Source organism: Ranitomeya imitator, chromosome 6 (genome assembly GCF_032444005.1).
Source record: "Ranitomeya imitator isolate aRanImi1 chromosome 6, aRanImi1.pri, whole genome shotgun sequence".
In the NCBI taxonomy this organism is placed as follows: domain Eukaryota; kingdom Metazoa; phylum Chordata; class Amphibia; order Anura; family Dendrobatidae; genus Ranitomeya; species Ranitomeya imitator.
Window position 1 is genome coordinate 512,411,633 of NC_091287.1, and position 25,629 is coordinate 512,437,261.

The following is a 25,629-nucleotide window of genomic DNA, read 5'->3' on the forward strand; positions in this document are numbered from 1 at the left end:
GTGACCCTGTTCAACAAGTAAAGATCATTATTTCTTTGTTACGTGGTGACCCTCAAGACTGGGCATTTTCCCTTGCGCCAGGAGATCTGGCATTGCGTGATGTTGATGCATTTTTCCTGGCGCTTGGATTGCTTTATGACGAACCTAATTCAGTGGATCAGCCAGAGAAAATCTTGCTGGCTCTGTGTCAGGGTCAGGATGAAGCGGAGATATATTGTCAGAAGTTTAGAAAGTGGTCTGTGCTCACTCAGTGGAATGAATGTGTCCTGGCAGCAATCTTCAGAAAGGGTCTCTCTGAAGCCCTTAAGGATGTCATGGTGGGGTTTCCCATGCCTGCCATGTCTTCTGCGGCTGTAGAGGCTTTTCAGGAGTTGAAGCGTCGTTTTTCTTCTGCCCCTGTGTTGTGCCAGCCAGATGTTTCGCTTCCGTTTCAGGTTGAGGTTGATGCTTCTGAGATTGGAGCAGGGGCTGTTTTGTCGCAAAGAAGTTCTGAGGGCTCGGTGATGAAGCCATGTGCTTTCCTTTCTAGAAAGTTTTCGCCTGCTGAGCGTAACTATGATGTTGGTAATCGTGAATTGTTGGCCATGAAGTGGGCATTCGAGGAGTGGCGTCATTGGCTGGAAGGAGCCAAGCATCGCGTGGTGGTCTTGACAGATCACAAGAATTTGACTTATCTTGAGTCTGCCAAACGGTTGAATCCGAGACAGGCTCGATGGTCATTATTTTTCTCCCGTTTTGATTTTGTGGTTTCGTACCTTCCGGGCTCTAAGAATGTGAAGGCTGATGCCCTGTCAAGGAGTTTTGTGCCTGACTCTCCGGGTGTTCCTGAGCCGGCGGGTATTCTCAAAGAGGGGGTAATTTTGTCTGCCATCTCCCCTGATTTGCGGCAGGTGCTGCAAAAATTTCAGGCTCATAGACCTGACCGTTGCCCAGCGGAGAAACTGTTTGTCCCTGATAGATGGACTAGTAGAGTTATCTCTGAGATTCATTGTTCAGTGTTGGCTGGACATCCTGGAATCTTTGGTACCAGAGATTTGGTGGCTAGATCCTTCTGGTGGCCGTCTTTGTCGCGGGATGTGCGTTCTTTTGTGCAGTCCTGTGGGACTTGTGCTCGGGCTAAGCCCTGCTGTTCTCGTGCCAGTGGGTTGCTTTTGCCCTTGCCGGTCCCGAAGAGGCCCTGGACGCATATTTCTATGGATTTTATTTCGGATCTCCCCGTCTCTCAAAAGATGTCGGTCATTTGGGTGGTTTGTGATCGCTTTTCTAAGATGGTCCATTTGGTACCTTTGTCTAAATTGCCTTCCTCCTCTGATTTGGTGCCATTATTTTTCCAGCATGTGGTTCGTTTACATGGTATCCCGGAGAACATCGTTTCTGACAGAGGTTCCCAGTTTGTTTCAAGGTTTTGGCGATCCTTTTGTGCTAGGATGGGCATTGATTTGTCTTTTTCCTCGGCTTTCCATCCTCAGACAAATGGCCAAACCGAACGAACTAATCAAACTTTGGAAACATATCTGAGATGCTTTGTTTCTGCTGATCAGGATGATTGGGTGTCCTTTTTGCCGTTGGCTGAGTTCGCCCTTAATAATCGGGCCAGCTCGGCTACTTTGGTGTCGCCGTTTTTCTGCAATTCTGGTTTCCATCCTCGTTTCTCTTCAGGGCAGGTTGAGTCTTCAGACTGTCCTGGTGTAGATACTGTGGTGGATAGGTTGCAGCAGATTTGGACTCATGTGGTGGACAATTTGACATTGTCCCAGGAGAAGGCTCAACGTTTCGCTAACCGCCGGCGCTGTGTGGGTCCCCGACTTCGTGTTGGGGATTTGGTTTAGTTGTCGTCTCGTTATGTTCCTATGAAGGTTTCCTCTCCTAAGTTTAAGCCTCGTTTCATTGGTCCGTATAAGATTTCTGAGGTTATCAATCCTGTGTCATTTCGTTTGGCCCTTCCTGCTTCTTTTGCCATCCATAATGTGTTCCATAGGTCGTCATTGCGGAGATACGTGGCGCCTGTGGTTCCATCCGTTGATCCTCCTGCCCCGGTGTTAGTTGAGGGGGAGTTGGAGTATGTGGTGGAGAAGATTTTGGATTCTCATGTTTTGAGACGGAAACTCCAGTACCTGGTCAAGTGGAAAGGTTATGGGCTATTTAATTTGTTGTCTTGCTTGCTGGAAGCTCTGGGACGCAGAGGGAGCGCCTCCGCACTGTGAGTCGGTGCGGAGGGTCTTTTTGCGCCCTTTGCGTGGTCTTTTTGTAGGTTTTTGTGCTGACCGCAAAGTAACCTTTCCTATCCTCGGTCTGTTCAGTAAGTCAGGCCTCACTTTGCTAAATCTATTTCATCTCTGTGTTTGTATTTTCATCTTTACTCACAGTCATTATATGTGGGGGGCTGCCTTTTCCTTTGGGGAATTTCTCTGAGGCAAGGTAGGCTTCATTTTTCTATCTTCAGGGCTAGCTAGTTTCTTAGGCTGTGCCGAGTTGCATAGGGAGCGTTAGGCGCAATCCACGGCTACTTCTAGTGTGTTTGATAGGTTTAGGGATTGCGGTCAGCAGAGTTCCCACGTCCCAGAGCTCGTCCTTATTATCAGTAACTATCAGGTCATTCCGTGTGCTCTTAACCACCAGGTCCATTATTGTCCTGACCACCAGGTCATAACAGGTTCCCAAGAAGAGACTGAAGTATCTGTCCGTACAACCACAATAAGCCATACACTCCATAAAAATGACCTTTATGGAAGAATGGCCAGAAAAAGCATTTACTTACAAAATAGGCTAATTTTGAGTTTGCCAAAAGACATGTGGTTGACTCTTCAAATGTATGAAAGTGCAGTGGTCAGATGAAACCAAAATTGAACTTTTTGTCAACCCAGGTAAATGTTATGTCTGGCACCAAACCAACACAACTCATCTACACAAGAACACCAGCCCTACAGTGAAACATGGTGGTGTCAGCATCATACTGTGGGGATGTTTTTCGGCAGCAAGGACAAAGAAAATGGTCCGAGTCAAGGGAAAGATGGATGGTGTGAAATACAGGAATATTAATGAGCAAAACTTGTTTCAGTCTGTCAGTGACTTGAAACTGGGATGGAGGTTCATCTTCCAACAAGACAATGACCTAAAGCAAACAGAAAAACTGACAAGCACATCCAAACTGGTGTGAACAGATGCTAGCTAACACAACATTTCTAATAAAAAACAAAGCTGAACTCTGGAATGTTAAGAATAGTAAATCTAGAGAACTGGAACTACATTACTGCCATAGAAAATAGGTAAGGGCTACATTATGTACCGTATTTTCTTGTGTATAAGATGACTGAGTGTATAAAATGACCCCCAACTTTTCCATATAAAATATGGAGTTTGGAATATACTCGCCGTATAAGATGGGGGTCATCTTATACGCCCAGTCATCTTATACGGCATGTGCGGTGCGGATGGTTCCCAGGGTATGGAGGAGAGCAGACTCTCCTTCAGGCCCTGGGATCCATATTCATGTAAAAAAAAAGGAATAAAAATAAAAAATATGGGATATATTTACCCTCCGACAGCTCTCAGCGGTGCAAGCGGCGGCCTCCGTTCCTAAGGATGCATTGAGCAAAGGACCTTTGATGACGTCGAGGTCGCATGACCAGTCTTGTGACCGTGAGGTCATCGAATGTCCTTCGCTCAATGCATTCATAGGAACGGAGGCCGCCGCTTGCACCGCTGAGAGCTGGGGGCCGTTGGAGGGTAAATATATCCCATATTTTTTTTATTTTTCTTCTTTTTTTTACATGAATATGGATCCCAGCGCCTGAAGGAGAGTCTCCTCTCCTCCAGACCCTGGGAACCATACAGGACCGCTCCCTGCACACGCCATACCCGGCGTATAAGACGACCCCCGACTTTTGAGATGATTTTCAGGGGTTAAAAAGTCGTCTTACACGCCGGAAAATACGGTACATACGGAATTTTGGAAAATTGGAACCGCAATATTGCTATAGGAAAATGTACAGTAAAAACAAGGTACTTAGCAAATGAATTGGCCAATGTAAATGAGCCCAACAGCTACAATGAGGACATACCTTATTGTTGGGTCCCTGTCCTGATAATCCACCTCTCCTGGACTAAAAAGCCTACAATTTATGGGACAGGAAGTAACCAGCTAATTAAAACTACCTGAGACTATAGCAATATTGCAGTTCCAGTTTTCCAAAATTACCAATGTACATAATCTAGCACTTACCTATTTTTTATAGCAGTAGTGCAGTTCTACTTTTCTAGATTTACTATTCTTAATATTCCAGAGTGCAACAATGACCCAAAGCATACTGTTAAAGCACCACTCGAGTGGTTTAAGCGGAAACTTGTAAACCATCTAACTTGATGGAGCTGGAGCAGTTTTGCCTTGAGGAATGGGCAAAAATCCCAGTGGGAAGATGTGGAAAGTCTTATTCAAAGCAACTTGCAGCTGCAATTGCTGAAAAAGGAGGCTCTAGGAAGTACTGACTTTAGGTGTTAGATGTACAGAGATAGTGATAAATACATAGCTGCATGGATAGATAGAATAATAATAATAATAATAATCTTTATTTTTATATAGCGCTAACATATTCCGCAGCGCTTTACATCACATTATCATCACTGTCCCCGATTGGGCTCACAATCTAGAATTCATATCAGTATGTCTTTGGAATGTGGGAGGAAACCGGAGTGCCCGGAGGAAACCCACGCAAACACGGAGAGAACATACAAACTCTTTGCAGATGTTGTCCTGGGTGGGATTAGAACCCAGGACCCCAGCGCTGCAAGGCTGCTGTGCTAACCACTGCGCCACCATGAGGCAGCACTCCTTTTTTTAGGTGAATTAAACAGTGGTTTAATTCAGACCCACATGCGACATTTCGGCTCCTGTTGGGCTTGAGAAAGGCTCAACAGGAGCCGAAACGTCGCCTGCCATGTGCTACAGGGTAGACCTTGGCATCTGTGTGTATGCAGCGGATGCCCACAAACTTATAAGGGATCATCTGGTGGGGCAGCGTAGCACTGATTAGGGTCACTAGGCTTCCAGAGTCAAAAAGTCCAAGAACCTGTACCCCATTGACAGACACGGTACATTCCTGCAGCCTCTTGCCGAGTTGATACTCCACACTGCAGGCCAGATAGGCGTATTATGAGCAAAACCTGCCTAGGCTGCAGTCCATTGATTCAGGGGACATATGACACCAGGCGGCTATGTGTCCAGGATTGTGACATCACCAACAGACCACGTCCTTAACCCCTCTGTGACCTTAGACGTACTATCCCGTCGAGGTGCCCTGGGCTTATCTGACCCTGGACGGGATAGTACGTCATAGCCAATCGGCCGCGCTCACGGGGGGAGCGCGGCCGATCGCGGCCGGGTGTCAGCTGCTTATCGCAGCTGACATCCGGCACTATGTGCCAGGAGCGGTCACGGACCGCCCCCGGCACATTAACCCCTGGCACACCGCGATCAAAGATGATCGCGATGTGCCGGCGGTGCAGGGAAGCACCGCGCAGGGAGGGGGCTCCCTGCGGGCTTCCCTGAGACCCCCGGAGCAACGCGATGTGATCGCGTTGCTGCGAGGGTCTCCTCACCTCCCTCCCTGCTCCCTCCAGCCCCGGATCCAAGATGGCCGCGGATCCGGGTCCTGCAGGGAGGGAGGTGGCTTCACAGAGCCTGCTCAGAGCAGGCACTGTGAAGCCTGCAGCGCTGCATGTCAGATCAGTGATCTGACAGAGTGCTGTGCAAACTGTCAGATCACTGATCTGTGATGTCCCCCCCTGGGACAAAGTAAAAAAGTAAAAAAAAAAATTTCCAAATGTGTAAAAAAAAATAAAAAAAAATATTCCAAAATAATGAAAAAAAAAAAAAAATATTATTCCCATAAATACATTTCTTCATCTAAATAAAAAAAAAAAACCAATAAAAGTACACATATTTAGTATCGCCGCGTCCGTAACGACCCGACCTATAAAACTGTCCCACTAGTTAACCCCTTCAGTAAACACCGTAAGAAAAAAAAAAAAAAAAACGAGGCAAAAAACAACGCTTTATTATCATACCGCCGAACAAAAAGTGGAATAACACGCGATCAAAAGGACAGATATAAATAACCATGGTACCGCTGAAAGCGTCATATTGTCCCGCAAAAAAAGAGCCGCCACACAGCATCATCAGCAAAAAAATAAAAAAGTTATAGTCCTGAGAATAAAGCGATGCAAAAATAATTATTTTTTCTGTAAAATAGTTTTTATCGTATAAAAGCGCCAAACCATAAAAAAATGATATAAATGAGGTATCGCTGTAATCGTACTGACCCGAAGAATAAAACTGATTTATCAATTTTACCAAACGCGGAACGGTATAAACGCCTCCCCCAATAGAAATTCATGAATAGCTGGCTTTTGGTCATTCTTCCTCACAAAAATCGGAATAAAAAGCGATCAAAAAATGTCACGTGCCCAAAAATGTTTTCAGTAAAAACGTCAACTCGTCCCGCAAAAAACAAGACCTCACATGACTCTGTGGACCAAAATATGGAAAAATTATAGCTCTCAAAATGTGGTATTGCAAAAAATATTTTTTGCAATAAAAAGGGTCTTTCAGTGTGTGACGGCTGCCAATCATAAAAATCCGCTAAAAAAACTCGCTATAAAAGTAAATCAAACCCCCCTTCATCACCCCCTTAGTTAGGGAAAAATTAAAAAAAATGTATTTATTTCCATTTTCCCATTAGGGCTAGGGTTAGGGCTAGGGCTAGGGTTAGGGTTAGGGCTAGGGTTAGGGCTAGGGCTAGGGTTAGGGCTAGGGTTAGGGCTAGGGTTAGGGTTAGGGCTAGGGTTAGGGCTAGGGTTAGGGCTAGGGCTAGGGTTAGGGCTAGGGTTAGGGCTAGGGTTAGGGTTAGGGCTAGGGTTAGGGCTAGGGCTAGGGTTAGGGTTAGGGCTAGGGTTAGGGCTAGGGTTAGGGCTAGGGTTAGGGTTAGGGTTGGGGCTACAGTTAGGGTTGGGGCTAAAGTTAGGGTTAGGGTTTTGATTACATTTACAGTTGGGAATAGGGTTGGGATTAGGGTTAGGGGTGTGTCAGGGTTAGAGGTGTGGTTAGGGTTACCATTGGAATTAGGGTTAGGGGTGTGTTTAGATTAGGGTTTCAGTTATAATTGGGGGGTTTCCACTGTTTCGGCACATCAGGGGCTCTCCAAACACGACATGGCGTCCGATCTCAATTCCAGCCAATTCTGCGTTGAAAAAGTAAAACAGTGCTCCTTCCCTTCCGAGCTCTCCTGTGTGCCCAAACAGGGGTTTACCCCAACATATGGGGTATCAGCGTACTCAGGACAAATTGGACAACAACTTTTGTGGACCAATTTCTCCTGTTACCCTTGGGAAAATACAAAACTGGGGGCTAAAAAATAATTTTTGTGGGAAAACAAAAAGATTTTTTATTTTCACGGCTCTGCGTTATAAACTGTAGTGAAACACTTGGGGGTTCAAAGTTCTCACAACACATCTAGATAAGTTCATTGAGGGGTCTAGTTTCCAATATGGGGTCACTTGTGGGGGGTTTCTACTGTTTAGGTACATTAGGGGCTCTGCAAACGCAATGTGACGCCTGCAGACCAATCCATCTAAGTCTGCATTCCAAATGATGCTCCTTCCCTTCCGAGCCCTCCCATGCGCCCAAACGGTGGTTCCCCCCCACATATCGGGTATCAGCGTACTCAGGACAAATTGGACAACAACAATTAGGGTCCAATTTCTCCTGCTAACCTTGGAAAAATACAAAACTGGGGGCTAAAATATAATTTTTGTGGAAAAAAAATATTTTTTATTTGCATGGCTCTGCGTTATAAACTGTAGTGAAATACTTGGGGGTTCAAAGCTCTCACAACACATCAAGATGAGTTCCTTAGGGGGTCTACTTTCCAAAATGGTGTCACTTGTGGGGGGTTTCTACTGTTTAGGTACATTAGGGGCTCTGCAAACGCAATGTGACGCCTGCAGACCATTCCATCTAAGTCTGCATTCCAAATGGCGCTCCTTCCCTTCCGAGCCCTCTCATGCGCCCAAACGGTGGTTCCCCCCCCACATATGGGGTATCAGCGTACTCAGGACAAATTGGACAACAACTTTTGGGGTCCAATTTCTCCTGTTACCCTAGGGAAAATACAAAACTGGGGGCTAAAAAATAATTTTTGTGGGAAAAAAATTTTGTTTTATTTTTATGGCTCTGCATTATAAACTTCTGTGAAGCCCTTGGTGGGTCAAAGTGCTCACCACACATCCAGATAAGTTCCTTAGGGGGTCTACTTTCCAAAATGGTGTCACTTGTGGGGGGTTTCAATGTTTAGGCACATCAGTGGCTCTCCAAACGCAACATGGCGTCCCATCTCAATTCCTGTCAATTTTGCATTGAAAAGTCAAACGGCGCTCCTTCCCTTCCGAGCTCTCCCATGCGCCCAAACAGTGGTTTACTGCCACATATGGGGTATCAGCGTACTCAGGACAAATTGGACAACAACTTTTTGGGTCCAATTTCTCCTGTTACCCTTGGTAAAATAAAACAAATTGGAGCTGAAGTAAATTTTTTGTGTAAAAAAGTTAAATGTTCATTTTTATTTAAACATTCCAAAAATTCCTATTAAACACCTGAAGGGTTAATAAACTTCTTGAATGTGGTTTTGAGCACCTTGAGGGGTGCAGTTTTTAGAATGGTGTCACACTTGGGCATTTTCTATCATATAGACCCCTCAAAATGACTTCAAATGAGACGTGGTCCCTAAAAAAAAATGGTGTTGTAAAAATGAGAAATTGCTGGTCAACTTTTAACCCTTATAACTCCCTAACAAAAAAAAAATTGGTTCCAAAATTATGCTGATGTAAAGGAGACATGTGGGAAATGTTACTTATTAAGTATTTTGTGTGACATATCTCTGTGATTTAATTGCATAAAAATTCAAAGTTTGAAAATTGCGAAATTTTCAAAATTTTCGCCAAATTTCCGTTTTTTGCACAAATAAACGCAGGTACTATCAAAGAAATTTTACCACTATCATGAAGTACCATATGTCACGAGAAAACAATGTCAGAATCACCAGGATCCGTTGAAGCGTTTCGGAGTTATAACCTCATAAAGGACAGTGGTCAGAATTGTAAAAATTGGCCTGGTCATTGACGTGCAAACCACCCTTGGGGGTAAAGGGGTTAATATCAACCTTAGGGGACCCATGAGCGGGATTGGGACACCCCCCATTTGTGGGTCTAGCCACTGTCACGATCCAATTTAGGATGCATGGCAGCTCTGGTTCCTCTAAAAATTAAATTTAGCTTTTTTCCTTTTCAGGCCGGCGGGGGTTAATATCAGTTTCCCTCACTGTAACTGCAGAGTTGCTAGGTCAGCTGATGTAGGTTTTGACCACTTCCACCATTCCTTAAATGGTCACCTGATGCATCAGCTGACTGTGGGCGATAGAGTTTATTTGGAGCCCAGCCGATGTGTGAGGAGCTCTCTGGTGCCAGCGTGTATCAGCTGTTTGAGGTCCTGGTTTCGTATCATATGCTGAGTGGAGTTTTCAGCAGCAGCTTGGAAGCTGTTTTGTGCTTATTCCTTGTCTATCTCATGTTTGTCATTGTCCCCTGTGTGAGGCACTGGCCAGGGCAGTGTGAATTGACAGCAAGTGACGAGGTTTCTGATGGCATTGGGGGGAAGGACCCACGTAGGACATTAGGGGAGTGCAGGGACAGCCTCAGGTTTGAGCTCAGGGGGTGTCCATCCCTCATTTCCCTATCGGTAGGGCCTTCCTCTCCCCTTTAACATCCTGTTGTGTGTTTGTTGTGCTGTCTGCTGACGGACCCCCTGTTGCGTTGTTGTATATCGTGACAGCCACCCTCTGTGGTGAGCCCGCCTCCCCTTCGAATATCCCAGTATGGGGGAGGAGTGGCAATGTCTGGTTTCCTGAGGGATTTCTCAACAACCTGGTATCTCTCCACCAGTGTCTATACAAGTTGTCCACATTCCGAGGGTCGCCCTGAGCAACCCAGAGGGTCGCCCTGAGCAACCCAGGTCTGTATTCGCCTGGGGAAAGGAGTGAATGAACCTGTCCATCACCACACGCTCGACTATCTGGGCCGGAGTGGAAGTCTCTGGCTGCAACCACTTTTGGACCAGGTGCAACAAATCAAACAATTGCAAGCGAGCGGGTTTATCGCCAGCGTAAGCCCAGCAGTGGACTCGCTGAGCTCTGATGGACACAGTTACTCCCAGGAGTGCCAAGATTTTAGACTTTAATTTGGTGTATTCTTTGGAATCCTGTATTGCTAAGTTAAAGTATGCGCTTTAAAGTTCTCTCAATAAATATGGCGCCAGCACCTCCGCCCACTGCTCTGGTGGAAGTTTCTCTCATTTAGCCATCCTCTCTAAAGCAGTCAGAAAAGCTTCCACATCATCCCCGGGGTCATTTTTGCATGGCTTTTCTTACCACTTTCCAGACATAGGAGACATCACCTGGAGTTGGGAAGGAGACCACCGACCTCCCACGAACCGTCTCTGTGAAGAGTTTCATTTGCTGGGTTAGTGCCTCCTATTGCTGTTGCTGCTCCTGCTGTTGTTGGAGCAGTTGTGTCAACAGTTTATTAGTCTCTTGTTGTGCCATTTGCTGCTGTTGACTGGCCAGCTGTTGCTGCTATTGAACCTGGACCAGATGCTTCACAAGCTCCTCCATGCTTCAGGACGTATTGTGCTGGATGGTGGATTTTACCTAGGACATGCAGTTGTCCACAGCCACTATGCGTGTTCTTGAAACGCTGCCTGCATTTGAAACACCACGTGTGAGTGGTTGACTCACTCACCTGCTTCCAAAGGTAAACACAGGATCACTTCTTGTGATAAATCACCTGCTGGTTTATTATGAGACAGCAAAAACTGTAGCAGGGTTCGGTAAAGTAAACGTGGCCTTTCTGGCATTAGGTCAAAATAAAAGATAACGTATAGCAAAGTCCTCAGGGGTTCACCCGCTCAGACCTCCATGTGTCTTCAGCTCCATCTGGAGCCACATCTGGAGTCTCTCCTCTCCAAACCACAACACAGAGAAAAAAAAACAATGGCTGTACATTTCACATCCCAGCCACACCCTTGAGGTGGAGATATGGTGAGTAGGCGTTTCGCCCATCTCTGACCTACTCACCTACAAACCCGTCCCTTATCATGGCTGATTAACTCCTTCAGCACATAACATGCTGGAGAGAAACTTATGGGTTTGTATATAATGTAAGAAAGCAATCTCCGGGATACATACAGTGCTAGTGACCCTGTCACACAATGTGTTGAAATGAGTAACATTATTTCTATTTAGGGAGTATTATCTTTATTTATTTATTTTTACTTCTTTATTACTTACAAACTTTTGCATTCTAGCTTAATGTACCTGTAAATAGAGTTGTGCACAGACGCTTAAAAGACCTTACTTCTTTCACTTAACAATATTCTTTCAATATTCTGTCATTTTCCAAGGCTGTCTCCATGGCGATGCCAGTCAGTGCTGCGATTATGTTTGATTGCAGCACTGAAGGAGTTAACTGCCTGGGTCAGTGTATTTTCCAGTGTCTGCCATTGCAGTAAGACTATGATTGGCAGCACAGCCCTGCCCCGGCGCTGATCCTGGGCACTGACAGTATCTGCAGGATCATCATAACAAAGCTTATGGATGCCATAAAATATGCAGCGTCTATAGAGCATATCACTGTTTGGGCCTAGTCATTACCATTGACAGCCCAGGGGGCTGTGTCTGATCTCACAGATGACAATCCTCATCATTATGGTGCCAGTGTCAGCAATGATGGGTAGACTGAGAGGAAGAAAATGGAGCTGGAGTTTAGAAAAACTTTTAGAATGTCATAGAAACTTTTCAGAAGCACAGAAGCATGGCCTGTCTCCTTCCATTCTTTATTAGTATGCTTTAGGTTCTCTTCACACGTCAGTGTTTCCGGCACATGTGGCGTCCATTTTCACATGTAACGGGGACACGTACATACACACCCATTATAATCTATGGGGCTGCGCACATGTCTATGTTTTCACACGGACTGTGTGTCCATATGACCCACATGTAGAAATATCCGCTTTTTTAACAGCGGCACAGATAACAATACGTACCGGATACATGCACACGCGTAACATAAAGTGTGACATCCATGTGCTGCCATGTGTGTCAAACAGAAATCAGTCCCAGGAGCGCTGAAGGAAACTCAGACAACATATGTCGTTTGCCACAACGCGTTTCAACGGTAAACGCCGTCTTCTTCAGGTGGGAGTTTATTAACCCCTTCTCGACCCATGACGCCACGTAGGCGTCATGAAAGTCGGTGCCAATCCGACCCATGACGCCTATGTGGCGTCATGGAAAGATCGCGTCCCTGCAGGCCGGGTGAAAGGGTTAACTCCCATTTCACCCGATCTGCAGGGACAGGGGGAGTGGTAGTTTAGCCCAGGGGGGGTGGCTTCACCCCCTCGTGGCTACGATCGCTCTGATTGGCTGTTGAAAGTGAAACTGCCAATCAGAGCGATTTGTAATATTTCACCCATTATAACGGGTGAAATATTACAATCCAGCCATGGCCGATGCTGCAATATCATCGGCCATGGCTGGAAATACTAGTGTGCCCCCACCCCACCCCACCGATCGCCCCCCCAGCCCCCCGATCTGGCCGGTACACTGCTCCGGCTCCCCTCCGTCCAGTGCTCCGCTCCCCCCCATGCTCTTGTCCGCTCCCCCCGTGCTCCAATCACCCCCCCGTGCTCCAATCACCCCCCCTGCACTCCGATCCACCCCCCCGTGCTCCGTTCCACCCCCCCATGCTCCGTTCCAGCCCCCCCGTGCTCCGTTCCAGCCCCCCCATGCTCCGTTCCACGCCTGCCGCGCTCCGATTCCCCCCGTGCTCAGATCCCCCCCCGTGGTCCCCCCCCACCCCATCATACTTACCGATCCTGCCGGGGTCCCGTCCGTCTTCTCCCTGGGCGCCGCCATCTTCCAAAATGGCGGGCGCATGCGCAGTGCGCCCGCCGAATCTGCCGGCCGGCAGATTCGTTCCAAAGTGCATTTTGATCACTGAGATAGATTATATCTCAGTGATCAAAATAAAAAAAATAATAAATGACCCCCCCCCCTTTGTCACCCCCATAGGTAGGGACAATAAAAAAATAAAGAAATTTTTTTTTTCCACTAATGTTAGAATAGGGTTAGGGTTAGGGTTAGGGTTAGGGGTAGGGTTAGGGTTAGGGGTAGGGTTAGGGTTAGGGTTAGGGGTAGGGGTAGGGTTAGGGGTAGGGTTAGGGTTAGGGGTAGGGGTAGGGTTAGGGGTAGGGGTAGGGTTAGGGCTAGGGGTAGGGTTAGGGTTAGGGCTAGGGTTAGGGTTTCGGTATGTGCACACGTATTCTGGTCCTCTGCGGATTTTTCCGCTGCGGATTTGATAAATCCGCAGTGCTAAACCGCTGCGGATTTATGGCGGATTTACCGCGTTTTTTCTGCACATTTCACTGCGGTTTTACAATTGCGATTTTCTATTGGAGCAATTGTAAAACCGCTGCGGAATCCGCACAAAGAAGTGACATGCTGCGGAATGTAAACCGCTGCGTTTCCGTGCAGTTTTTCCGCAGCATGTGTGCAGCGATTTTTGTTTCCTGTAGGTTTACATTGAACTGTAAGCTCATGGGAAACTGCTGCTTTTCCGCAGCATGTGCACATACCTTTAGAATTAGGCCATGTGCACACGGTGCGGATTTGGCTGCGGATCCGCAGCGGATTGGCCGCTGCGGATTCGCAGCAGTGTTCCATCAGGTGTACAGTACCATGTAAACATATGAAAAACCAAATCCGCTGTGCCCATGGTGCGGAAAATACCGCGCGGAAACGCTGCGTTGTATTTTCCGCAGCATGTCAATTCTTTGGGCGGATTCCGCAGCGTTTTACACCTGTTCCTCAATAGGAATCCGCAGGTGAAATCCGCACAAAAAACACTGGAAATCCGCGGAAAATCCGCAGGTAAAACGCAGTGCCTTTTACCCGCGGATTTTTCAAAAATGGTGCGGAAATATCTCACACTAATCCGCAACGTGGGCACATAGCCTTAGGGTTAGGGTTGGAATTAGGGTTGTGGTTAGGGTTGTGATTAGGGTTATGGCTACAGTTGGGATTAGGGTTAGCGGTGTGGGGGGGTTAGTGTTGGAGGTAGAATTGAGGGGTTACCACTGTTTAGGCACATCAGGGGTCTCCAAACGCAACATGGCGCCACCATTGATTCCAGCCAATCTCGTATTCAAAAAGTCAAATGGTGCTCCCTCACTTCCGAGCCCTGACGTGTGCCCAAACAGTGGTTTACCCCCACATATGGGGTACCAGCATACTCAGGATAAACTGCGCAACAATTACTGGGGTCCAATTTCTCCTGTTACCCTTGTGAATCTAAAAAAATGCTTGCTAAAACAAAATTTTTGAGGAACGAAAAATGATTTTTTATTTTCACGGCTCTGCGTTGTAAACGTCTGTGAAGCACTTGGGGGTTCAAAGTGCTCACCACATATCTAGATAAGTTCCTTGGGGGGTCTAGTTTCTAAAATGGGGTCACTTGTGGGGGGTTTCTACTGTTTAGGCAGACCAGGGGCTCTGCAAACGCAATGTGACGCCCGCAGACCATTCCATCAAAGTCTGCATTTCAAAAGTCACTACTTCCCTTCTGAGCCCCGACGTGTGCCCAAACAGTGGTTTACCCCCACACATGGGGTATCAGCGTACTCAGGAGAAACTGGACAACAACTTTTGGTGTCCAATTTCTCCTGTAACCCTTGGGAAAATAAAAAATTCTGGGCTAAATAATTATTTTTGAGGAAAGAAAACGTATTTATTATTTTCACGGCTCTGCATTATAAACTTCTATGAAGCACTTGGGGGTTCAAAGTGCTCACCACACATCTAGATAAGTTCCTTTCGGGGTCTAGTTTCCAAAATGGGGTCACTTGTGGGGGGTTTCTACTGTTAAGCCACATCAGGGGCTCTGCAAACGCAACGTGACGCCCACAGAGCATTCCATCAAAGTCTGCATTTCAAAACGTCACTACTTCACTTCCGAGCCCCGGCATGTGCCCAAACACTGATTTACCCCCACATATGGGGTATCAGCGTACTCAGGAGAAACTGGACAACAACTTTTGGGGTCAAATTTCTCCTGTTACCCTTGGGAAAATAAAAAATTGCAGGCTAAAAGATCATTTTTGAGAAAATAATTTTTTTTTTTTATTTTCATGGCTCTGCGTTATAAACTTCTGTGAAGCACTTGGGGGTTCAAAGTCCTCACCACACATCTAGATTAGTTCCTTTGGGGGTCTAGTTTCCAAAATGGGGTCATTTCTGGGGGATCTCCAATGTTTAGGCACACAGGGGCTCTCCAAACGTGACATGGTGTCCGCTAATGATTGGAGCTAATTTTCCATTTAAAAAGCCAAATGGCATGCCATCCCTTCCGAGCCCTGCCGTGCGCCCAAACAGTGGTTTACCCCCACATATGGGGTATCAGCCTACTCAGGACAAACTGTACAACAATATTTGGGGTCCAATTTCTCCTATTATCCTTGGCAAAATAGGAAATTCCAGGCTAAAAAATCATTTTTGAGGAAAGAAAAATTATTTTTTATTTTCATGGCTCTGCGTTATAAACTTCTGTGAAGCACCTGGGGGTTTAAAGTGCTCAATATGCATTTAGATAAGTTCCTTGGGGGGTCTAGTTTCCAAAATGGTGTCACTTGTGGGGGAGCTCCAATGTTTAGGCACACAGGGGCTCTCCAAACGCGACATGGTGTCCGCTAACAATTGGAGCTAATTTTCCATTCAAAAAGTCAAATGGCGCGCCTTCCCTTCCGAGCCCTGCCGAGTGCCCAAACAGTGGTTTACCCCCACATATGAGGTATTGGCGTACTCGGGAGAAATTGCCCAACAAATTTTATGATCCATTTTATCCTACTGCCCATGTGAAAATGAAAAAATTGAGGCGAAAATAATTTTTTTGTGAAAAAAAAGTACTTTTTCATTTTTACGGATCAATTTGTGAAGCACCTGGGGGTTCAAAGTGCTCAATATGCATCTAGATAAGTTCCTTGGGGGGTCTAGTTTCCAAAATGGGGTCACTTGTGGGGGAGCGCCAATGTTTAGGCACACAGGGGCTCTCCAAACGTGACATGGTGTCCGCTAAAGAGTGGAGCCAATTTTTGATTCAAAAAGTCAAATGGCGCTCCTTCCCTTCCAAGCCCTGCCGTGTGCCCAAACAGTGGTTTACCCCCACATATGAGGTATCAGCGTACTCAGAACAAATTGGACAACAACTTTCGTGGTTCAGTTTCTCCTTTTACCATTGGGAAAATAAAAAAATTGTTGCTAAAAGATAATTTTTGTGACTAAAAAGTTAAATGTTCATTTTTTCCTTCCATGTTGCTTCTGCTGCTGTGAAGCACCTGAAGGGTTAATAAACTTCTTGAATGTGGTTTTGAGTACCTTGAGGGGTGCAGTTTTTAGAATGGTGTCACTTTTGGGTATTTTCAGCCATATAGACCCCTCAAACTGACTTCAAATGTGAGGTGGTCCCTAAAAAAAATGGTTTTGTAAATTTCGTTGTAAAAATGACAAATCGCTGGTCAAATTTTAACCCTTATAACTTCCTAACAAAAAAAAATTTTGTTTCCGAAATTGTGCTGATGTAAAGTAAACATGTGGGAAATGTTATTTATTAACTATTTTGTGTCACATATCTCTCTGGTTTAACAGAATAAAAATTCAAAATGTGAAAATTGCGAAATTTTCAAAATTTTCACCAAATTTCCGTTTTTATCACAAATAAACGCAGAATTTATTGACCTAAATTTACCACTAACATGAAGCCCAATATGTCACAAAAAAACAATCTCAGAACCGCTAGGATCCGTTGAAGCGTTCCTGAGTTATTACCTCATAAAGGGACACTGGTCAGAATTGCAAAAAATGGCAAGTTCTTTAAGGTCAAAATAGGCTGGGTCATGAAGAGGTTAATGGGAAAAGGAAGGCAGTATTTAAACAATAAACAGCCAATCACAATGCTGTGTACAGATTTACAAATTTAAAGGATCATTTACTGATAAATATAATCAAACAATAATCACATAAATTCAAAATATTAAAATCATGAAAACTAGGTTTTTTATTTTTTATTTTTTTTATCTACATATAATATTTACAATTTAAAACCATATCACAGATAAAAAATAATAAATAAAAGTCTACAACTATATAGACAAAAAGTTACGTGTTCAATAATTACGACTCTTATCTAGCTACTTTCTCAATCATTAAGTTAAGCCCCTCAGGGGTTAATGTACCGAGCTTAAAAATCCAAAAACTCTCACGATTCACAAGACTATTAAAACGATCCGCCGCAGAGTCAGGTACATGATCAATAATAATTAATCTTAGCGTTTTAAGATCCTTATGGTGTGCTGTTGAAAAATGTTTTAAAAGGCTGTGCAGGAGAAAGCCATTGCGAATGTTTTGGCGGTGCTTATTAAGTCTGGCGTGCATTGTTTGTATGGTTCGGCCTACATATTGCAGGCCGTACCCACATTCCAACAGGTAAACCACATATGTGGATTGGCAATTTAAATGAAAATTAATCTTGTACGAAGTGCCTGTAATATTGGATTTAAAATGAGTTACCCCATTAAGGATGGAGGTACAGCAGAGACATCTTGGGGCTTTACACTGAAAACAGCCAGGGTTCAAAGGTCCTAAGGAGGTGGAAGGATCTGGTCTCAGAGTGGTGTTGCTTGGTGCAATGAGGTTGCGTAGTGTACGATTCCTCCGAAATATAGTTCTGGGGTTTGAGGGGATATGTCTGGATAGAACTGGGTCTCCTTTAAGGATGGGCCAATATTTTGAGAGGAGCCTTTTAATCATACCATGAGACTGGTTGAAGGTGGTCACCAAGCTCCATCTGCCAAATGCAATATCATGTGGAGGCAAAGTTGCTTTCTCCTTAATCCTATTGATACAATCCGTTTGTGGTAGAGTTTTGGCCTTCAAAAATGCATCATTAACAAGTTTCCTTGGGTATCCTTTTTGTTGGAACCTCTGATCCAAGATCTTGGCCCCTTTACTGAAATCTGAGTCCCGAGTACAATTCTTACGTATTCGCCAATACTGCCCGTATGGAACATTCTGTATCCACCTAGGAAGATGGCCGCTGTTAAAGCTTAAATAACTGTTCACATCCACTTCCTTAAAGTATGTCATAGTGGAAAAAATGCCAGATTCATCAACCAGTACCATCAAGTCCAAAAACTGAATGGATGTGTTGGAGATGTTGGCAGTGAAATTTAGACCCCAGGAATTTTTATTCAGATCGGAAATAAAATCAAGCGCCTCCCCCTCCGTACCAGCCCAAATTATGAAGAGGTCATCAATAAAGCGTAGATAAAATGCTAATTTATCACATGTCCGTGGGGACTGCGCGATGAAGACGGACTCAAATGCCCCCATAAATAAATTTGCATAACTGGGGGCGAATCTCATCCCCATCGCGCAGCCCCTGACCTGGAGGTAAAAAACATGTTCGAAGGAGAAAATGCTGTTATAAAGTACAAATTGAATGGCATTGAGTATAAAGTGTGTTACACCCTGATCAAAGGGACTTTATACTCAATGCCATTCGATTTGTACTTTATAACAACATTTTCTCCTTCGAACATGTTTTCTACCGCCAGGTCAGGAGCTGCGCGATGGGGACGAGATTCACTGCCAACATCTCCAACACATCCATTCAGTTTTTGGACTTGATGGTACTGGTTGATGAATCTGGCATTTTTTCCACTATGACATACTTTAAGGAAGTGGATGTGAACAGCTATTTAAGCTTTAACAGCGGTCATCTTCCTAGGTGGATATAGAATGTTCCATACGGGCAGTATTGGCGAATACGTAAGAATTGTACTTGGGACTCAGATTTCAGTAAAGGGGCCAAGATCTTGGATCAGAGGTTCCAACAAAAAGGATACCCAAGGAAACTTGTTAATGATGCATTTTTGAAGGCCAAAACTCTACCACAAACGGATTGTATCAATAGGATTAAGGAGAAAGCAACTTTGCCTCTACATATTGCATTTGGCAGATGGAGCTTGGTGACCACCTACAACCAGTCTCATGGTATGATTAAAAGGCTCCTGTCAAAATATTGGCCCATCCAATGTGCAGCGATTTTTGTTTCCTGTAGGTTTACATTGAACTGTAAGCTCATGGGAAACTGCTGCTTTTCCGCAGCATGTGCACATACCTTTAGAATTAGGCCATGTGCACACGGTGCGGATTTGGCTGCGGATCCGCAGCGGATTGGCCGCTGCGGATTCGCAGCAGTGTTCCATCAGGTGTACAGTACCATGTAAACATATGAAAAACCAAATCCGCTGTGCCCATGGTGCGGAAAATACCGCGCGGAAACGCTGCGTTGTATTTTCCGCAGCATGTCAATTCTTTGGGCGGATTCCGCAGCGTTTTACACCTGTTCCTCAATAGGAATCCGCAGGTGAAATCCGCACAAAAAACACTGGAAATCCGCGGAAAATCCGCAGGTAAAACGCAGTGCCTTTTACCCGCGGATTTTTCAAAAATGGTGCGGAAATATCTCACACGAATCCGCAACGTGGGCACATAGCCTTAGGGTTAGGGTTGGAATTAGGGTTGTGGTTAGGGTTGTGATTAGGGTTATGGCTACAGTTGGGATTAGGGTTAGCGGTGTGGGGGGGTTAGTGTTGGAGGTAGAATTGAGGGGTTACCACTGTTTAGGCACATCAGGGGTCTCCAAACGCAACATGGCGCCACCATTGATTCCAGCCAATCTCGTATTCAAAAAGTCAAATGGTGCTCCCTCACTTCCGAGCCCTGACGTGTGCCCAAACAGTGGTTTACCCCCACATATGGGGTACCAGCATACTCAGGATAAACTGCGCAACAATTACTGGGGTCCAATTTCTCCTGTTACCCTTGTGAATCTAAAAAAATGCTTGCTAAAACAACATTTTTGAGGAACGAAAAATGATTTTTTATTTTCACGGCTCTGCGTTGTAAACGTCTGTGAAGCACTTGGGGGTTCAAAGTGCTCACCACATATCTAGATAAGTTCCTTGGGGGGTCTAGTTTCTAAAATGGGGTCACTTGTGGGGGGTTTCTACTGTTTAGGCAGACCAGGGGCTCTGCAAACGCAATGTGACGCCCGCAGACCATTCCATCAAAGTCTGCATTTCAAAAGTCACTACTTCCCTTCTGAGCCCCGACGTGTGCCCAAACAGTGGTTTACCCCCACACATGGGGTATCAGCGTACTCAGGAGAAACTGGACAACAACTTTTGGTGTCCAATTTCTCCTGTAACCCTTGGGAAAATAAAAAATTCTGGGCTAAATAATTATTTTTGAGGAAAGAAAACGTATTTATTATTTTCACGGCTCTGCATTATAAACTTCTATGAAGCACTTGGGGGTTCAAAGTGCTCACCACACATCTAGATAAGTTCCTTTCGGGGTCTAGTTTCCAAAATGGGGACACTTGTGGGGGGTTTCTACTGTTTAGGCACATCAGGGGCTCTGCAAACGCAACATGACGCCCGCAGAGCATTCCATCAAAGTCTGCATTTCAAAACGTCACTACTTCAATTCCGAGCCCCGGCATGTGCCCAAACAGTGATTTACCCCCACATATGGGGTATCAGCGTACTCAGGAGAAACTGGACAACAAATATTGGGGTCAAATTTCTCCTGTTACCCTTGGGAAAATTAAAAAATTCTGGGCTAAATAATTATTTTTGAGGAAAGAAAACGTATTTATTATTTTCACGGCTCTGCATTATAAACTTCTATGAAGCACTTGGGGGTTCAAAGTGCTCACCACACATCTAGATAAGTTCCTTTCGGGGTCTAGTTTCCAAAATGGGGTCACTTGTGGGGGGTTTCTACTGTTAAGCCACATCAGGGGCTCTGCAAACGCAACGTGACGCCCACAGAGCATTCCATCAAAATCTGCATTTCAAAACGTCACTACTTCACTTCCGAGCCCCGGCATGTGCCCAAACACTGATTTACCCCCACATATGGGGTATCAGCGTACTCAGGAGAAACTGGACAACAACTTTTGGGGTCAAATTTCTCCTGTTACCCTTGGGAAAATAAAAAATTGCAGGCTAAAAGATCATTTTTGAGAAAATAATTTTTTTTTTTTATTTTCATGGCTCTGCGTTATAAACTTCTGTGAAGCACTTGGGGGTTCAAAGTCCTCACCACACATCTAGATTAGTTCCTTTGGGGGTCTAGTTTCCAAAATGGGGTCATTTCTGGGGGATCTCCAATGTTTAGGCACACAGGGGCTCTCCAAACGTGACATGGTGTCCGCTAATGATTGGAGCTAATTTTCCATTTAAAAAGCCAAATGGCATGCCATCCCTTCCGAGCCCTGCCGTGCGCCCAAACAGTGGTTTACCCCCACATATGGGGTATCAGCCTACTCAGGACAAACTGTACAACAATATTTGGGGTCCAATTTCTCCTATTATCCTTGGCAAAATAGGAAATTCCAGGCTAAAAAATCATTTTTGAGGAAAGAAAAATTATTTTTTATTTTCATGGCTCTGCGTTATAAACTTCTGTGAAGCACCTGGGGGTTTAAAGTGCTCAATATGCATTTAGATAAGTTCCTTGGGGGGTCTAGTTTCCAAAATGGTGTCACTTGTGGGGGAACTCCAATGTTTAGGCACACAGGGGCTCTCCAAACGCGACATGGTGTCCGCTAACAATTGGAGCTAATTTTCCATTCAAAAAGTCAAATGGCGCGCCTTCCCTTCCGAGCCCTGCCGAGTGCCCAAACAGTGGTTTACCCCCACATATGAGGTATTGGCGTACTCGGGAGAAATTGCCCAACAAATTTTATGATCCATTTTATCCTACTGCCCATGTGAAAATGAAAAAATTGAGGCGAAAATAATTTTTTTGTGAAAAAAAAGTACTTTTTCATTTTTACAGATCAATTTGTGAAGCACCTGAGGGTTTAAAGTGCTCACTAGGCATCTAAATAAGTTCCTTGGGGGGTCTAGTTTCCAAAATGGGGTCACTTGTGGGGGAGCGCCAATGTTTAGGCACACAGGGGCTCTCCAAACGTGACATGGTGTCCGCTAAAGAGTGGAGCCAATTTTTGATTCAAAAAGTCAAATGGCGCTCCTTCCCTTCCAAGCCCTGCCGTGTGCCCAAACAGTGGTTTACCCCCACATATGAGGTATCAGCGTACTCAGAACAAATTGGACAACAACTTTCGTGGCTCAGTTTCTCCTTTTACCATTGGGAAAATAAAAAAATTGTTGCTAAAATATAATTTTTGTGACTAAAAAGTTAAATGTTCATTTTTTCCTTCCATGTTGCTTCTGCTGCTGTGAAGCACCTGAAGGGTTAATAAACTTCTTGAATGTGGTTTTGAGTACCTTGAGGGGTGCAGTTTTTAGAATGGTGTCACTTTTGGGTATTTTCAGCCATATAGACCCCTCAAACTGACTTCAAATGTGAGGTGGTCCCTAAAAAAAATGGTTTTGTAAATTTCGTTGTAAAAATGACAAATCGCTGGTCAAATTTTAACCCTTATAACTTCCTAACAAAAAAAAATTTTGTTTCCGAAATTGTGCTGATGTAAAGTAAACATGTGGGAAATGTTATTTATTAACTATTTTGTGTCACATATCTCTCTGGTTTAACAGAATAAAAATTCAAAATGTGAAAATTGCGAAATTTTCTAAATTTTCACCAAATTTCCGTTTTTATCACAAATAAACGCAGAATTTATTGACCTAAATTTACCACTAACATGAAGCCCAATATGTCACAAAAAAACAATCTCAGAACCGCTAGGATCCGTTGAAGCGTTCCTGAGTTATTACCTCATAAAGGGACACTGGTCAGAATTGCAAAAAATGGCAAGTTCTTTAAGGTCAAAATAGGCTGGGTCATGAAGAGGTTAATGGGAAAAGGAAGGCAGTATTTAAACAATAAACAGCCAATCACAATGCTGTGTACAGATTTACAAATTTAAAGGATCATTTACTGATAAATATAATCAAACAATAATCACATAAATTCAAAATATTAAAATCATGAAAACTAGGTTTTTTATTTTTTATTTTTTTTATCTACATATAATATTTACAATTTAAAACCATATCACAGATAAAAAATAATAAATAAAAGTCTACAACTATATAGACAAAAAGTTACGTGTTCAATAATTACGACTCTTATCTAGCTACTTTCTCAATCATTAAGTTAAGCCCCTCAGGGGTTAATGTACCGAGCTTAAAAATCCAAAAACTCTCACGATTCACAAGACTATTAAAACGATCCGCCGCAGAGTCAGGTACATGATCAATAATAATTAATCTTAGCGTTTTAAGATCCTTATGGTGTGCTGTTGAAAAATGTTTTAAAAGGCTGTGCAGGAGAAAGCCATTGCGAATGTTTTGGCGGTGCTTATTAAGTCTGGCGTGCATTGTTTGTATGGTGCGGCCTACATATTGCAGGCCGCACCCACATTCCAACAGGTAAACCACATATGTGGATTGGCAATTTAAATGAAAATTAATCTTGTACGAAGTGCCTGTAATATTGGATTTAAAATGAGTTACCCCATTAAGGATGGAGGTACAGCAGAGACATCTTGGGGCTTTACACTGAAAACAGCCAGGGTTCAAAGGTCCTAAGGAGGTGGAAGGATCTGGTCTCAGAGTGGTGTTGCTTGGTGCAATGAGGTTGCGTAGTGTACGATTCCTCCGAAATATAGTTCTGGGGTTTGAGGGGATATGTCTGGATAGAACTGGGTCTCCTTTAAGGATGGGCCAATATTTTGAGAGGAGCCTTTTAATCATACCATGAGACTGGTTGAAGGTGGTCACCAAGCTCCATCTGCCAAATGCAATATGTAGAGGCAAAGTTGCTTTCTCCTTAATCCTATTGATACAATCCGTTTGTGGTAGAGTTTTGGCCTTCAAAAATGCATCATTAACAAGTTTCCTTGGGTATCCTTTTTGTTGGAACCTCTGATCCAAGATCTTGGCCCCTTTACTGAAATCTGAGTCCCGAGTACAATTCTTACGTATTCGCCAATACTGCCCGTATGGAACATTCTGTATCCACCTAGGAAGATGGCCGCTGTTAAAGCTTAAATAACTGTTCACATCCACTTCCTTAAAGTATGTCATAGTGGAAAAAATGCCAGATTCATCAACCAGTACCATCAAGTCCAAAAACTGAATGGATGTGTTGGAGATGTTGGCAGTGAAATTTAGACCCCAGGAATTTTTATTCAGATCGGAAATAAAATCAAGCGCCTCCCCCTCCGTACCAGCACAAATTATGAAGAGGTCATCAATAAAGCGTAGATAAAATGCTAATTTATCACATGTCCGTGGGGACTGCGCGATGAAGACGGACTCAAATGCCCCCATAAATAAATTTGCATAACTGGGGGCGAATCTCATCCCCATCGCGCAGCCCCTGACCTGGAGGTAAAAAACATGTTCGAAGGAGAAAATGCTGTTATAAAGTACAAATTGAATGGCATTGAGTATAAAGTGTGTTACACCCTGATCAAAGGGACTTTATACTCAATGCCATTCGATTTGTACTTTATAACAACATTTTCTCCTTCGAACATGTTTTCTACCGCCAGGTCAGGAGCTGCGCGATGGGGACGAGATTCGCCCCCAGTTATGCAAATTTATTTATGGGGGCATTTCAGGCCGTCTTCATCGCACAGTCCCCACGGACATGTGATAAATTAGCGTTTTATCGACGCTTTATTGATGACCTCTTCATAACTTGGACTGGTACGGAGGGGGAGGCGCTTGATTTTATTTCTGATCTGAATAAAAATTCCTGGGGTCTAAATTTCACTGCCAACATCTCCAACACATCCATTCAGTTTTTGGACTTGATGGTACTGGTTGATGAATCTGGCATTTTTTCCACTATGACATACTTTAAGGAAGTGGATGTGAACAGCTATTTAAGCTTTAACAGCGGTCATCTTCCTAGGTGGATATAGAATGTTCCATACGGGCAGTATTGGCGAATACGTAAGAATTGTACTTGGGACTCAGATTTCAGTAAAGGGGCCAAGATCTTGGATCAGAGGTTCCAACAAAAAGGATACCCAAGGAAACTTGTTAATGATGCATTTTTGAAGGCCAAAACTCTACCACAAACGGATTGTATCAATAGGATTAAGGAGAAAGCAACTTTGCCTCTACATATTGCATTTGGCAGATGGAGCTTGGTGACCACCTACAACCAGTCTCATGGTATGATTAAAAGGCTCCTGTCAAAATATTGGCCCATCCTTAAAGGAGACCCAGTTCTATCCAGACATATCCCCTCAAACCCCAGAACTATATTTCGGAGGAATCGTACACTACGCAACCTCATTGCACCGAGCAACACCACTCTGAGACCAGATCCTTCCACCTCCTTAGGACCTTTGAAGCCTGGCTGTTTTCAGTGTAAAGCCCCAAGATGCCTCTGCTGTACCTCCATCCTTAATGGGGCA